Source organism: Ailuropoda melanoleuca, chromosome 12 (genome assembly GCF_002007445.2).
Source record: "Ailuropoda melanoleuca isolate Jingjing chromosome 12, ASM200744v2, whole genome shotgun sequence".
Lineage (NCBI taxonomy): Eukaryota > Metazoa > Chordata > Mammalia > Carnivora > Ursidae > Ailuropoda > Ailuropoda melanoleuca.
In genome coordinates this window covers 5,424,033-5,438,765 of record NC_048229.1, presented here as the reverse complement: position 1 = coordinate 5,438,765, position 14,733 = coordinate 5,424,033, and the positions used below count along the sequence as shown (strand labels likewise).

The 14,733-nt window shown below is 40.9% G+C and overlaps 1 non-coding gene across 1 annotated transcript in view; it reads left to right on the top strand.

Annotated features, from left to right (window-relative positions):
* The first annotated feature begins 45 nt into the window (after positions 1-45).
* The window catches only part of LOC100483315, a 42,884-nt gene continuing 28,196 nt past the window's right edge, over positions 46-14,733 (top strand). The window contains exons 1-2 of the transcript XR_004629111.1: positions 46-227; positions 813-949. This is a non-coding gene — a transcript (uncharacterized LOC100483315). The remainder of the gene's footprint in view (positions 228-812; positions 950-14,733) is intronic.

The following is a 14,733-nucleotide window of genomic DNA, read 5'->3' as shown; positions in this document are numbered from 1 at the left end:
GTGCGGGGGTGCCGGGGCGAGGGCCGGACGGCGCGCATGCGTGCGGCCCCCGCTCCCCCGGGGCTTGTCGGCCCCGTGCGTGCGCACGCGCGCTGTCCCCCGGAGGCGTCTGGGTGTGCGGAGCGCGCGCGCGCGGCTCGGAGGCGCACCTGTGAGGTGTCCCTTGAGGAGAGGGAGGGTGGATGCGCGGAGCCCGCGGCCTGGGGCGCTTCAACCCCTCACTTGGAGTGAGTTGTCGGGCGGCCGGGCTGCAGTCTCTCTGTTTCTTTTCGGGAACGAGGCGGGGGCGGGGGCGAAAGGGGAGCGGGCTCGGGGTTGGAAAGGAGGATGAGTGGGTTAAAGAAAAGAAAAACAACCCATCACTTAAGATGGGCCTCGAGCCCGGGCCGGTCCCTGGGCGGCGGTGGGAAAGGTCAGAGCGGCCCCCCGCAGCCGGGCAGCCCGGCGGCCACCGGGCAAGGCCCCAAAGAGGGCAGCCTGGCCTCGGGCCTCGGCCGGCTGGCGTGGACCCGCAGTGTCGGGAGCGGGGCGCGGGGGTCACAGATGGCGGCCGGGTGCGCGGCAAGGGATGGGCAGAGGCAGGGGCGAGGCCGGGCGGAGGCCCCGCGGGAGTCGGACTCCCGAGCCGGGCTCCATTGTTGTTGGAGCCGAGGGAAGAGGGAGCGAAACCGCTTTAGAAGCCCGTGAAGCCGCGCCTTGGAGCCTTTCCAGGCGGGTCCCCGGAGACGCGGTAATGGCCGCGCCGTGGGAGCAGGGAGCCGGGCTGTGCCGCGGAGAAGCCCGGCTGCATGGTGTGATGTTGTGTTTTTTAGAGCGCCCTGCGTCCCAGCAGAGCCCGCCGAGCATCCTACTCAGGTGATGAGGAACCCTTCGAGCACCCAGCGCAGAACGCCGCTGCCGCTGGACGCCTCCATTGTTTGACCACAACAAGGGCCGGATTCTCACCCAGGTAAACTGGATGGCCGCGCAGCCGAGCTCCCTCTCAACTCCCACATCCAAAGGAATCCTCTCCTCTTTCAGGACTTGACTTCAGTTTGCTTACTGTCCCCCGCTTCCGATTAACTCTAGTATATCCACCTCCCAGACATTTTCCCATCTGGATTAATCTTCCCGCATCTCTCTGCCAAGTCACCTCTCATTTCCCTCAAAACTCGGCTCCTTTGTGAAACCTTCTCTGCCGAACTCTTAACAACTAAATCTCTCTAGGAGGAGCCTGCTCTGTACTCTTAAAGTGGCTAGTTTGTTTACTGGTTGTCTTACTGCAACAAAGGAGACTAGGTATTAAAAAATAATTTAAGTTACTACTTTTTAAAGGAACGTTTTGTGACATTTTGACGGTTTATTGTTTTAACAGAATTGAACCGTTTTTTGTTTATATATTTTGTCTTCTCTTTTAGAGAGGCCCCGACTTCCTTTATAGATGCATAGCTTTTAAAACAGAAAAATGACATTTTTATTCAACCCACAGGTTAATTTAAATTTTAAAAAATTAGTTTTTAAATAGGTTAGTAATATATTTTCTTTGTAAAAATTGAACTATCACAGACATGGCTGAAATCTTTCTCTACCAACCCGTCTCCAGAGATAATAATTATTATATGTTCCATGTGTATCCTTCTAGATCTTTTAAAACGTTTTCCCGTGTGTGTACTTTTATCATCTTTGACTGTTTTAACAAGTAGTAGTGTACTCTTATCTTTCAGTTTCAGCATATAATCCTTAACTCGTTCTGAAGAACTGCTGCATCATGTTCCATAGTTTGGGTGTACCAGAGTTTATTTAGCTATTTCCCAGATTGGTGGCAATTTAAATTTTAACGTTATATTTAAAGCAGCTCTTTCGGTGGTGGTTCTCTGGTGAAATGAAATTTCAGTGAAGGGAGCATAAATCTGCACTAATTACAGACACAGGCCTTTAGGATGGAAGTTCTCTTTGGTTAAATTTACGTGTGGAACCTCTACTCCTCCCCCAGTGTAATTATGACTATAGTACTTTCCAGTCCTTTGACCTTGAAGAGGACAATCACTCTAAGCCTCAGTTTTCTTTTCTAGAAATGCTGATAATACTTGCTCTGTCTACTCCACAGAGTTCAGCGATATGATGTATGTGAAAGTGCTTTGCAGAATGTATAGTAGTATATAAATGCTGATTTTATTAGCTTTTGTGATCCAAAAGGACTTTTTATTTGGGATGTAATTTATACTTTTTTTGACCTAATGTGTCTGTTACAGAATAATAGAGATCATCAACTTGAATGTTTTCTAGTTTGTGATTTTGCTATAATTTTTACCAAGTACCGTTAATACATTAGACTTCTTAAAGAGTATTTGATAAAGCACATTTTTCCTAGTGCTTTACGTGATTTAAAAAATAAGACATATAAATTAGTTGATTGTGACTAAAGTATCAGCAAAATGATTGCTATATTAAACAAAACTCTCATATTTAAAAAAAACATTTCCTAATGATATAATATATATATGTATTTTCCTGTGGCAGCATCAAATTAGGGTTAGCTGTTATGTCCTTGGGGTAGAATGTATTCTTACTGAATTTGCAAGCAGTATCAAAAAGAGTTTTGAAGTTTAAATATTGATTGAATGATATGCTGGGTATTGTTTTAAGATGTAAGAAATACAATTAAGGATTTTGTAGGTATTTTTGTTTCATTTAAATATATATAAATGCTTGTGGTGTGGCTAGCATAATCAATTTGTCCCTTTTCTCTTGAGGTTATAATCTGTGGGGGTGGAGGGAACCAGAAATGAAACAATCCTACAACTGCACGTGTAATCACAAACAATATCTATTAGGAAAGTTAAGTCGTACTGGTTATGAGAGAGTATAAAAAGGGGAGCAAATTTTAGATTGTGAAAAGAAGGCCTGGGAAAGACTTTTTTTTTTTTTTTTTTTTTTTGCAAAAATAAGATTTGAGCTGAGATCTGAAGGGTGAGTAGGCGTTAGCATAGAGTGATGGGGGATAATTTTCCAGGCAGGGAAATGGCATGTGGGAAGGCCCTGAAGGGGGAGAGAGCTTTGCCCATTCCAGGAACTGAAAGAATGACTTGTGGATAGATTCTGGTGGGTGAGAGGGAAGTATGGCTAGGCAGGGGGCCAGATCATGTAGGGTCTTGTAGGGCAGGTTAAGGATGTTTTATTTTATTCTGAGTGAAATGGGAAACCAATGCAAGGGTTGAGTTTGAAGCAGGGGAATGACATAATCAGATTTGCATTTTTAAACAGCCACTCCAGCTGCTGCATGCAGAATGTGGGGGTGTGGTGGTGGGGGAGTGGAAGTGGGGGAGACTAGGTAGGCCATTTCAGAAGTCTGTCTGGAAGAGAGGTGATCTTTCCCTTGGAGTTCACATTGAATTCAAACTGCCACCTAAACTACAGACAAAATAGATATTTGATTTAAAAAAAATCCTTGTTTCTTATTTTTAAAAAGTAGGTGCTTTTTTGTGCTAAAGTACATATAAATGTTAAGCTAATTATCCACACTGAACAGAAAGTTATCAGAGTCAAATTAAAAATTGGGGTATTATTTAACATGGTTTTTGTAAGTTTTATTAAAGCAGTAATACATGAAATAAGAGTGAAGTAAGGATCCAAAACGAGAAGGGAAGTATTTGTAGATGTTATTGGCTACAAAAATGAGAATAACAAAAAAACTATTGTACAAAGAAAAATTGAGGAAGTGACTGGGTACACAATGCATATATAAAATTCATAGCTTTCTGAATACCAAAAATAACCTGGCAGAAACTAAAATGGAAAAGAAAAAAAAAAACAAAAAACAGGCTCTAATCACAATGCAACAAAAAACATAAAACATGTAAGTACAGCTTATCGAGACAAGTCAGTCTGCATGGAGGACACCATAAACTATCCTGAAAGATAAGAATGTCTTAAATGAAAAAACAGGCCATATTCCTGGATGTGATGTTCAAACATTATAGAGCTATCCATTTTGGGATGAACTGGACAGAATAATTAATGAGTAATGAGGTGGGACAAATCCTATCTGATATTGTTATAGAGCCCCATTCAAAACAGTGTCATGCTGGCTTTATAATATCTCTACAGGTCTCTGGAATCTATTCAGCACTCCCAAAATAAATATGAGAATATAGTAAATGATAAATCAGTGTGAATGCCCGCTAAATCAAAAAGGAAATGTGGAAGTAGGTATTAAACATCTGGAAAAGAAGGTTCTGTGTGTTGAGGTGGGCAGAGCAAAGACTTTGCAATCAGAGAGACCTGAACTAGAATCTTCTAAATAAGGAAAATAATACCTGCCATGCAGGTGGTGTGAGGGAAAGAGGTCTAGGTCCTGGCGCCTCTGGGGTACTCAGATCTGTTATTAGTTAAAAAATCAGTGTATTGGACTACAAAAAAAAAAAAAACCTTCAAACTTCTTTGAGAGGGAAAACAAAACTCTAAGATTAGAAGCCAAACCACAAAGTAGGAAAATATTTGTGACAAACGTAAGCGAAGGCTTAATATCTTCAACATGTAAGGAACTCAGATCAATGAAAATAAGAAAAGTGCACACACAAGTGGTTACAGGATGTGGACAGACAGTTCACTGGATAGAAGTATAATTTGTTAAACATGTGGAAAGATGTGTACTGTCACTAATAATCAAATAGTTTGTAATTAGTCCTCCAGAAAAGTTAGATTTGATTCTCAAGAGCAACAGAACTAGATGTTTAAAAAATGAAACAAATGCAGAAAAGATTTTTGAAGAAAAACCTTTACCTGAACAATTTAAAAGCTAACCTAAATAAATGGGCTGACGTTACATGTTATTGGAAGGGAAAGCATCATTGTAAACTTGAAATATTCTACACATTAAACTGTAGTTTTAATGTAGTTTCACATAAAATTCCAGTGAGAATTTTTGGACACTTGATTGCTTCTAAAATTCATCTGGAGGAGGAAATGTGCTAGAATGGCAAAGAAATTTTTCAAATGGAAAAATAGTGATAGAGGATTTGTCATTCCAGATATTAAAACATACTGTAATGCTGCACTAACATAAATGTGCACACTAGCATAGACAAATTGCTACATGGAACAAAAGTAGAATCCAGTAACGGACCCATTTAGGTATAGGAATTTAGGGTAGAATAAAGTTGCTGTTTTGACACAGTTGGGAATTGATTGTTCAATATAGTGTACAGGGGTAAGTGACTATTTGGGAAGAAAGATTTTACTTCTCCAAGTTCAAAATGAATTTTATTTGGCTGAAAGAACTAACTCAAAACCACAAACAACTGTAAAGATATTAGAAGAAAATAAAGAGAATTATGTTGTAAGATATATTGGAAAATATTTTTTGTAGACCATTTAGGTAAGACAAAGACCCAAAATCATAAGGAAAAGAGTGATAAATTTGATCATTATCAAAGTTGACTTTTCTGTGTGACAAAAGACATTACAAGGTGACAGACTGGGGAAAAAGTTTGTAACATGTATAAAGAGGTAAAAAATAACATAATTGACACAATTAAAAAATGAATGGAGGATAGGAATAGTTCTCAGAGCATCGAAGCAGTGAGGAGGGATTCAACATCACTTGTGATTAGGGAACTGAAAATTAAAACAACTAGATTTTTTCAATGGGGGCTGTCATGCAAAAATTAAAAAGATAGTGAAGGGTGTGGTGAAAAAGGTACCTAATACATTGTTGGGAACACAAAATTGGATCTACCTTTTCAAATAACCATTTGTCAGAGCTTATAAAAATTTTTAAAAATATGCTTTGATCTAGCAGATACTCCTCAAGGAATCTATAATATTCCCATAAGAGAACACAAGTTAGTATGAGCAAAATCTGTTGTGGCGTTATTTATAATAAAAAATGGAAGATAACCACAAATAAATTTTGGTATCTGTATACTATGGAATGTTATGTAGCTTTTGAAAAGGGAGGTAGATTTGTATGCATTGACATAGCCTGGATGGATGCCTGGGACATATTGTTGAGTCAAAACAAATTTAATTCCATTTTTTTTGTAAGATAAAAAACCGAAATATTCATATATATGTGTATGTATGTTCTGAATAAAAATTTTAAAAAGGCCTAGAAGGATACATGGAAAATATTTAATTGTAACTATTGAGGGAAAAACAGGAGAGAACTGAATTTTTATTTCACATGTTTCTGCGTTGTTTCAGTTTTTTTACAATGAATATTTACTTTTGTAATTAAGATGTTACAATTTCTCACCAATTTAATAAAGGCCTATATTTAGACTAAAAAATTATAATACCTAGTACTTAGGAGGGTGTGGGGAAAATGTCACACTATTGTCATACTATTACATTGGCCAAATGTATCAAGAGCCTTGAAAAATAATCATATTCCTTGATGTAGCAACCATCTAGGAGCTGATCAAAGGCATATTTTTAAATACAGAGAGAACAAAAGATGTATATCCTAGAATTATTTTTTAGGGTGCACTTGCAGAATGATCAAATTATGGTATGTCCACTGGCCATTAAAATGTTTATGAAGAAAGCATACTTGTGACATGTTTTGTCATAAATGCTTATGACAGTGTTAAGTGGGAGAAAATCAGAATACAAAATTGCATATGTGACATGATTCAAACTCAATCAAAAATCCCAATAACCCTCCACAAAAACCTGTGATGGAAAAGTGTCTAGAAGAAATTAGATGAAAATCTTAACAATTATCACTTTGGGTGATAGGGTGTGGTGATTTAAAATTTTTTACTTCTTTATATTTTCTAAAATTATATGTATTATATTTATAATGAAATATTTGCTTTTTAAAAGTATATATAGAACATATGTTAGCTGTATGGTTAATAGGTATGTACACTTTGAGAAACAGGCAAGCCCTATTATATGTTAAAGCATACTCTAAAATGTATTCTAAAAATTAATATCTAGATATTTTTGAGTGATGCATTTGGAATAAATTTGAATTTTGCTGCTTTCAGTATTTGGAGGAAAATTGCTTCTAGCAATATGGACAATAAAAATAGTTCTCATTTTAAATTTTCTATCTGTAGAATAAATGCAGAAGCTTAAACATGGGCCATGGGATTTCTTTTCTTATTAACTTGCTGTGTTTCAAACACACAGATTTGGTCATGGAGCAAGTTCCGTTTTACTGAGTCTTTCAGGATGAGAGCTTAGCCAGCTGGACCATAGGCAGAAGCATCAAAAGTATGGTTATCGTGCAGAGCCTGCACGTGGCTCAGCAGAGTGGAGCCCAGGGTACCTGGGAGCATGCGGTGTAGGTGAGGCTATCATCAAGGCATGTGGATTCATTTCCTTACCAAGTATTATTGTGGACCTGTAGTAGGTGATGTGGATGTGGAGTAACATGTGCTTTAGTGGACAGATCCACGGAAGTATGATAGAAGAGATACATTACAGGAATGTAAGGTCCCTGGGAGCACATGGAAAGACATCACACATAATCCAAATTTGAGGGTAGGGGTGGAAGTCAAGGAATGCTTCCTAGAGAAAGTGATGTGTGAGGTGAGCCCTGATGTTAAACAAAGGGAAGAGTTAGTATAAAGGCCTGGAGGTAAAAGGAGTGTGGGGAGGAGAGGGTTGTAGTCAAAGCATAGTAGCAAACAAGACCTGGGGACTTTGAAGATGTTTGATTTGGCTGGAACTAGAACTGGAGTGGGCAGTGGTGAGAGACAAACCAAGAGAGGTAAGTAGGAGCTAACATTGTTCAAAGTTTAAAAACCACATGAATAAATTTGGAAATTACACTGGAAGTTAATGGGACCCTTTGAAGAACTTTAAGCAGGGTAGTAGCAACCCATTTTACATTTTAGGAAGATTACATTGTAGTGGATAGTGGATTAGAGGGAGGCAAGACTGGAGGCTTTTGTAGGGGAAGATGACAGTGGCCCGAATTACAGCTGAGACAGTGTAGGTAGGGGCATAAATTCAGGAGGTATTGAGGAGATAAAGTAGACAGGAGTTCATGAGAGGGAGGAGGGTGGCTGATCACCAGGTTTCTGGCTCAGGCAGCTGAGGGGCTGGTGGACCCACTTCCTGTAGTTGGGAATGCCGTTGGCTTTGGTGAGGAGATGGCAGATTGGGTTTTGGACATGCTGAGCGTAAAAGGCTTATAGGACAGATGTGTAGTTCTGCTTGAGGATTTTATGCTGCACATAATATGCTTTGTTGTATGAATGACTGGTCACTGTGTACAAGTCCATTATTAAAATCAATGTTTCTATGTGGTAAATTTTTTTTGGAGTATAATTATACAGTTATAAGTTGTTTAACGAGATTAGAGAATGTCTAGCTTAGACTGGACTGTTGCTGCCTTTTATATGGAGTTATTTAAGATTGTGCGACCCTAATGGGGGATAATATTGTATTTGTCTTTTGAACTAGACTCTGCCACTCTGAGCAGGTGGTTTCTCTGAAGAGTGTTCATGCTCGTGTTGTCAGCACCACTGACTGATTGGAGTGATTTCTGTTGATGTTGACAAACTGGTCCCTTCCACGCAAAGGCAGGGCAGGACATAGGGTGGTGGCCTGTGTCTGCATCTGTTTGTGCCCACCTCACCATTAGAAGTTGTCTTAGTCCATTCAGTCTGCTGTAACAATCTACCACAGATTGTGTAGATACAACAACAAACATTTATTTCTCTCACAGTTCTGGAAATTGGAAGTGCAAGATCAAGGTCTGGCAGATTCAGTGTCTGTTTGAGGGCCCACTTCCTCTTTCATAGGTGGCCTTCTTCTCCTTGTGTCCTTGTGTGGCAGAAGGAGTGAGGGAGCTCTCTGGAGTCTCTTTTATAAAAGGGCACTAATGTCATCATGAGGACTCCACCCGCATGAGCCAGTCACCTTCCAAAGACCCCGCTCCTAATACCATCACATTGGGTATTGAGTTTCAGTTTATGAATTTGGGAGGGGGGTGCAAGCATTTAGTCTGCAGCAGAAGCATAGAAAGAGATCTGAGAATCATTCACTGTGTGCTTGCCCCAGGCAGGTATGGAAGCCACGGGAGTGGGTGAGAACATGTAGGGCAGAATAAGAAGCTCAAAGCAGAGCTGCAGCATGTGTACATTAAAGGAAAAGGTAGGGGAGAATGTGTCTACAAAAGAATTTATGGGAGAGGAAGGAGGCTGTCTTAATCAGAGACCATTTGGTGGTTGAAAGAAATAAACCCATTTGAAATGGCTTAAGTGAAAGGAGATTTCTGAGGAGGACTGCATGGCTTCCAAGGTGGTTTTTTCGGCTGGAGCCCACTAGTGTCTGGAAAGTTGACAGGAGGCAGTGCAGCTGCTTTCTCTGCCTTGGCTACCCCGAGTCTGTAACCCCTGCCAGTTCACGGACCCAGCCTTCCCATTTCCCAATTCTAAATTCTCAGGAGAGAGAATCTGAGTATTCACTGTTCACTGTTGTGAGGCCAGCGGAGCAGATTTTCCTAGCTGTGTACTTGAGCCTGGTGGGCTGGCCGGGCAGTGGGTACAGAGGGTGCTGGTAAGAGCGCAGAATGCTGGCAGCTGAGGAGGAAGTTCCAAGAATGGGCAAGAGCAGTTATTTTAAATGGCTCAGAGTTATGACAAAGGAATAAGGAGTGAAACTAGGTTTGGCAAATTGAAGTTATTTAGACTTAAAGAATTACCACAACTAATCCTAGAAGAAGACTCACGAGATGGATAACCAGTGGATGTGGTCAATGATCATTTGTACAGAAGTTGGAGGAAAAGAGATTTTTAAAAAAATGAAATTTAATTTTGGAGTTGTGTCAGAAGCATTTTAAGTTTAATTTTAAAAAGCAGTAATTTTGTATTGTTTTGCACTACAATTGCACTAAAGCATTTCTATGCCTTTATTCTTACTCTGGAATTTGCAGTGTCTCTTATGTCACCTGATATAAGAAATTCAGTAAAGCTATTCTAGAGCTCATTTATTTTTCATATCCACAAGTTCATAAAATAATCGTAGCTTATTTCCACATTTTATTTTGAAGTGCCTTCCATGGTATTGTGACAGAGCTTTTGGCCCTTGTTATGGCCAGAGCAAACCTCTGTCCCAGAGATTATAAATTCTGCCTGTTAGGTAAACGATAAAACAATTCAGAAAGAAATCTGAACTCCTTTTTTTCTGCAAGTAAATGCCATTATGTCCCTCTGGTTTTCAAATTATTTTTAGATGTCCATTTCAAACATGTTGGGATTAAGGTTGATAGGATTTAAGAATATTTCACTGATTCATACTATTTGGGATTGGCTAGCACACGTCAGGTTTCCCAGTTAACCAATGTTCAGTATTACTGCATCTCTATGTTGTGATAGGATTATGCCCTTGTCATAAGCCCCAACTCAGAATCAGGGAACCCGCAGGTTGTACAAGTCTTTATGATGCTTGGCATCTCGTTAGAGGTAGTCATTATCCACTGTGAGATTCACTTCGGGTTCTAATACCTTTGTGTAAATATCCATGAAGGTTTCTGAGCAAGTGTTTGAGTGCCCTCTAGAGGCATTATATACAGTTAAAAACCTAGACTCCGAAAAAGGTTTTCTCGAACAGCCCCAGTGGAGAACCAGTGGTCTAGATGTTGAACTGGGGTGGATGTAAATTGGGAGCAGAGGAGAGCTGAGGTGGAACCCATGGGAATACTAGTATTTATGGAGGAGCAAGAGCTCTCCGGGCAGACTGAGTGTAAGGGTTATGTGGCGAGAGTAGAACACAGAGGCAGAAGGGAGCCAAAGGAGTGTGGTTGGTGGTGTTCAGTGAGGTAAAGAATTACAGATGCCCTAGAGTTTGGCCAAGATGGACTTGAGTGGTATGGTGGTGGGTTGAGGAATGAATGGGAAGTGAAGCTGTAGAAATCAGGAAAATAAGTCTTTAAGATGCTTCTATAGGGAAATGGAGAAAGAGAGAGTGTATGACAGTTAAAGAAGAGATAGAATTAAATATTGGTTTTCCTTAAGATAGAAGAGACTTTACATTGCATTTAAATGCTGAAGGAAAGTCAAGCAGAGGGAGGACAAAGTTGAAAGACATGTAGGGATTGGGCGGAGGAGGAGAGAGCTGGCTTTCAAGTAATTAGCCTGGGATAGTTGTTGAGGGAGGAGGTTGCCTTTTATAGGGACTTGGAAGATGGCAAAGGATTTTAGTTCGTTGTGGGATGATAGGGAAATATTCCTTAGGCAGCGGGAAATACAGGTAAGAAGACGACTGGTTTTAAGAAAATGTGGAATTATCATGGAAATGGTCCTCATTGAAGCTAAGCAGGTGGTTGAGTCAGGACATACTTTTTGAGGATACTTGTGTTTAGCCCATAGGCCTGAAGGAAATGGTCTGTGCCCTCAGCAAGGCCTGAGGGGAGATGAACGAGTGCCAGTATTGGGGACCAAGGAGACTTGTATGAACCAGGAGTCCGTGAATTGTGAGGAGTGGCCCAGTTGCCTGACAAGGAGGAGATCACCACTTTGAGAGCAGTTTTGTAGAAGTAGTGCAGCCCTGGGGACAGGAGGTGGAAAGGGAGAGGGGGATGCACAGGAGTGGAAGCAGAAGGTGTGGGTGTTTGTGGGGAGGCTGAGCAGTGAAAGTGAGGAGAGCCGACTGGGCCTAGCTAGGCAGGCCGGAGGCACTCCAGGGAGCAGAGGGGAACTTGTCTGTGTATAGCCACTTAGGGCCACGCAACGGTGACTATAGAAAAAGAATCATATTTGCTTTTCGCTTTTACAGGTTTAAGATTCAAAACTTCTATGCCACCTCGTATTAGAAAATAGATTTGAGAATAGATTGAGAATCTGACTAAATGGGAGAGAGCGTTTAGGTCTGTTCATGACATTCAAGGGGGCTCTTGCATAAGGAAAGACAGAATAAACTTTTGATTTATTCTGAAAAATGTCAAAAGTTAAATCCTTTAAATGTGCAGGACCATTTGCAATCATGAATAACATTTTTTCCCCTTTTTGGAAAAACTAATAGGATGGTTAACAGAGGCTTGTTTGTCTTCAGTTTTGTAAAATATCAAGGAAAGATAATAGATTCCTAGTATCAGAAGTACTAAAGTAGGAGTATGTTTAAATTCAGGAGAGGAGGATGATTTCTTACTTCAGAGTACTCAGTTTTGAGTGGTAAGGCATAATATTTAGTGTATGCGTATACAAGGGGTAGGGAGGGCAGGTCCCAACTTAAGCCCAGACATGTCCGCTGCTGTGGGACCGGTTTGTAGACCATGGAAGGCTTCCACACTCTTCTCTCTGGCGGCCTTTACCATGTCATATAGCAGACATTAAAAATGCACCCACATCCCACACAAAATTAGCTTTAACAGAACTGTGAGTTAAGCTTCATTTGACTAGTAGGGGAGTTAAAACATTTATTTACTTTGATGTTATAATTTTCATATTTTGGATCCAATAAATATTTTTTTCAGGTGTCAGCATTTCCATAGGCCCTTGAGATGCTTATAAGCCCTAGGGACTCTGCCAAGGGTGCCTAAGGGATGAGACACCTCTGTTCTGCTGGGATGTCTAGGCACGTCTGGCAGGGTGAACTGGCTAGGAATCTGTTTGTTGGAGGCACCAAACTGCTCCCTGGGAAGACTCCATCCTCAGGGGAGCTGAACTGTTTTAAGTTAGCTGTTTTTTGTTGCAAGGAGCAGAGATCCATTCAGACCATTTTGTAAAACATGGTGCAAGGATGCACCTGGACCAGAAAACCTCAGGAACTCCGGCAGCTCAGAGACAAGCCACGGTCTTTGCTGTGGACAGGGGGGCCTCTCAAGGTGGCTCTCTCTCTCTCTCTCTCTTTTTTTTTTTTTTCTTTGTCTTTTCCCTCTTGCTGCATCTGGCTTAATCTTTTTCCCTTCTCCGTCTGTCTTTTCTCTGGCTTAGAGAGATTCTATTTCCTTATGACCTCTCTGGTTCCTTTGTACATCGTAACGTTTCAGCTGTACTTCTCATGGCTAATCACCTTATTCTCAGTATTTAGCTTCCCGAGAAAGAGGTTGGGACTCTGACTTGGTTGTTGCTTTTATTGTTACAAGCCACATCAGAGGTCACTGTTAAGCTCTTGAGTCAGGTGTCTGCACTTGGTCTAAGAGGCCGTGGTGAAGTGAAGAGGAGTGGTCATGGGGTCCACAGCAGCCTGGGCCTTCCCTTCTGAAAGTGGAGACCATTCCTGTTGGTAGAATTACAGGCTCATAGGCACCATGATTGGCATGTGTAGTTCAGCAAGGAAGAAAAAACCTGGCCCGATATCAAAACCATTTGAGATTCTTCCAAATGTATTCCTGCCCTTCAGAGCCCTGTTAACAGCCTTCATTCTAAGTCAGCCCTTTGTTCCCAAAGAAAAGCTAAAATCCCTAAATACATTGAAAACATTTTCACTTTTCCCTTTTCTTCCTATTTTATTCAGACTCAGACATTGCAGGGTCACTCAGGGTGATCTGCAGGATTCTATTTCTCATGTTAGTGATTTCTGCTGAAAATGATACAGCTACTTTAGATAGCTGTTAGAAAAGTTGGGTAATTCTAACCTCATGTCATGCACATACCTCCTTTCCCCCAAGGATCTGGGAAGCTCTATAGACCTACGGTATTTAGCACCATCCCCATATGCATGAAATTTAGAACAACTGAATGTCAACATGGCAACAGATTGATACCTAATTGCCTTTAATATGTCATCAGACTTCCCAAGGAAAAGTGATGTTCTCCAAACTTAAAAACAGGTGTTGAAATCTACAGCCAAACTACTCATAGCAGCTATGGAGTATAGCAGAGAGGGGAGATAGTAGGTGGAACAAATAAAATAACAATAATGATAGCTAATCTTTGTTGGGCCCTTAAAAATTTCCACGCACTCTTTTCTGTACTTGTCATGCATTAACTTATTTAATTCTTAAACTACCTCAGATGATTACCTTACAAGGTCAGCTGCCTTTATTATCTCTACTAATTGCATTCTTGACCTCTTAGGTGAAGGTCACAGAGCTAGTGTGTGGTGAAGCCAGGGTGCCAGCCTGCTCAGCCTGGCTCCAGTCTGTGCTCCTTCAATGCTCCTCTCACTGAAAAATGGTGAAAAACCAGTATTGATCCTAGACTCACTCAGATTCCAGCCTATCCAAGTCACTTACATCCAGTGTCCAATATCTGTGAATCTAAAATTCAGTTTGGATAAATTCCTGTCAAAGGCTAACTGTGATGTCTCGGAGTGAACTTGTATAGACTGTCTGGATTTTCCTTTCAAGGGTTTCTCAGGTTTTCCCATCTTCTCTTTGACCACATATACCTTGAATCCCATATCGTTATATGAACCCCATATATAAGTGGGAATACCTGTATTCTGAGCCAGTTCTTCAAGAAACTTTGTGATCCTAAATTTTTCATAATATAGACCTTCTACTTTTTTCTTGCATTTCCCCAACCCAGCAGAATCCTAAGGCATTGGCAGCCCTTCAGCTACCCACTGTGGCCCCTCCTCTCTTTTTCTGGAATGTCTTAGGGGTTTTGACTCCTGTCACTGTGGTAAGTTTTCTTCTTGTTTCACTATTTTTTCCTAGATGGAAAATCCCTTCAAGTTTTTCTAAACCAAAGCTGTCTGTGGAGTTTTTTCTAAGCATGTGCCCTTTGGGCTAAACAAGGAGGAAGATCTCCAGACTCCTATTTTTCCCTAAACTTTTGCCTCTATCTGGCTTTGAGTTCCCTAGATCTTGGACTCCCTCCTTAGCTCTAAACACAACAGAAACAACTT